Below are 2,258 nucleotides of genomic sequence, written 5' to 3' on the forward strand. Positions count from 1 at the left end.
AGTTAGCAAGAGACAGCAGAAAGGGGAGCTAGAGAAGAGAAACAAAGGAGAGCCCTCCGGAGAGGAGGTGAGCCTGCCAGCCAGGAGCAAGAGAAGAACCCGGGGCAGGAGGAGTGGAGAAACAAGAGGGTAAAAAAGCAGCAGAGAGAAGAGGGGCTGCCCCGAGGCCGAGAGGAGAGGTGATAAAAAGCAAGAAGGTGCTGGGGAGGGGAAAAAGAGAACCAAAGGCAGAAGGAGGGCCAGGAGAAGATAAAAATGGAGGCGAGACCAGGAGAAGACAAGGGAGAGGCGAGAGCTGGCCTTGGGTGGGGGACCACGAGGAGAGCGAAAGTGCTGTGCTGTGTGGATTATTGTGTGTTTGTCATCTGGAATGGTATAAGCTGTAGGTACAGCATCTCCTGCCCATGATTTATGGTCCCTGTCAGGCAGCGACCGCGCTTTGTCTGCTGTAGCGTGGAGGATGAATGCGGTGCTGTCATCCGGGCCTGGCCAGCCTTTCTCTCTCTCTGCTCCAAACGCTCGCTCCCCATTTCACGCCAGTGAACATAAACAATCTTTTGTAAACCTGACAGTCACACTTGCTTCTTTGGAAACATAAAGCAGAAATGTATGACTCGGCTTTCATTACCCAATTTCCTACGCTATATAAAAACACTCAGGAAAGACATGTAAGTGGTCACGAAACCTGGGAAATTGCAAGTGTCCTGGAGGAGAAAAAGAGAGAGAGAGAGAGAGAGAGAGAGAAAAGGTTGAGGGGTGGGAAGGAGCTGTGGAGGAGAGGAGGTGATGTATCTGACCTCACCGTATCCTTCCCAGAGCACACTGTCTGATAAACTGGGCCATTCAGACACATAATTATATTACATTTCTGAATAATAGACATTTCCTGCCTGGAGTGTTGCTTTTCCCCTCTCTCCTTTTAACCCGGAGTGCAGTAATGAAACAGTCTGGAGGTCAAGGCTGGCTGGTGTTGTGGCACTGTTTTCGCCTCCCTTCTTCTGCCTTGCGTCTCTTCCTCACGAGTCATTCGGCAAGCGCCACATAGTTGAAAGTGGAGCTTGTTTTTAAAGAGCTATTAGAGGACCGGTCACTGTGGTTGCTCAGCTGGTCTGTCTCAGCTGGGGAGGTAGCCAAGCAGTGGAGATGCCACACTTGGACCCTGGTCAAGGTCGGAACAGGGGAAGGCTGTCTGTCAGGAAGAAGGTTTATGGATCATCCTTTGGAACCTGTTCAGACCTGGCCTAGAACCCACTGGGCACCTTCCTAGGCTTTCTGTCTGAGATGTCCTGCTCTTGTGCCTCTGGAGACCCTGGGTGAGAGAATGGAACCGCCCAGCATGGTGCCACAGTGCTAGGCTCATATCTGGAAGTGGGGGCTCACGTATTGGGGCTCTGAGTGCTTCCATTACATTGGGGCTCTGGTCTTGAATGTCTGGTCCACAGAGTTACCGGTGAGGTCCAGCTAATGAGGTTCCTAGCTTTGGGGATCTGGGAGTGTAGTTATATGTTAATTGCAGTAATTCTTTTATCCCCAAATTCTTCCTGAACAAGCCTTGGAGAAGCATTATTGAGTCGCTTTGTTTGTCCGGGTGTTTGCTTTGAACAGAAGAGGTCCTTGAAGTGTCCATTCAGGGGGAATTGACTAGGAGGCTTGTTGCAGCTGAGCAGCTACAAACGTGAATCTGGCTGTGTTAATTAACTTAGAGACCTGGACAGGTCACACTGCTTCTCAGAGTCTCAGATTTTTCAGAAAGACAGGAGCCTCATCCACTTACCTATACCTCAAAATTACATACACATTCACATATATAAATATTAGAATGAAATTTCAAGGACAGGAATGCTGTGATTCAAAAGATATCCTAAATGCCCTGCATCTCTGGGTGGTATGGACTTACTGTTAATGCAAATTTCCCCAGAGGTGCCACGGGAGGAAGGCCAGGAGATCTGCTTGCAAAAACCAGCCATTAAAGCCTTATGTAAGACAGACACCCTCCGACACACAGTTACACACCGACACACAGTTACACACCAACACACAATCACACTCTGACATGCAGTTACACTCCGACACACAGTTACACTATGACACCATTACACACTAACATACAGTTCATACCAATACACAGTTACACTCCGACACACAGTTACACACCAACACACAACCACACTCTGACATGCAGTTACACTCCGACACACAGTTACACTCTGACACCATTACACACTAACACACAGTTACACTCCGACACACAGTTACAC

This window comes from Echinops telfairi, unplaced genomic scaffold (genome assembly GCF_000313985.2).
Source record: "Echinops telfairi isolate 266 unplaced genomic scaffold, ASM31398v2 ScPeMD7_9;HRSCAF=40, whole genome shotgun sequence".
NCBI classification, from domain to species: Eukaryota; Metazoa; Chordata; class Mammalia; order Afrosoricida; family Tenrecidae; genus Echinops; species Echinops telfairi.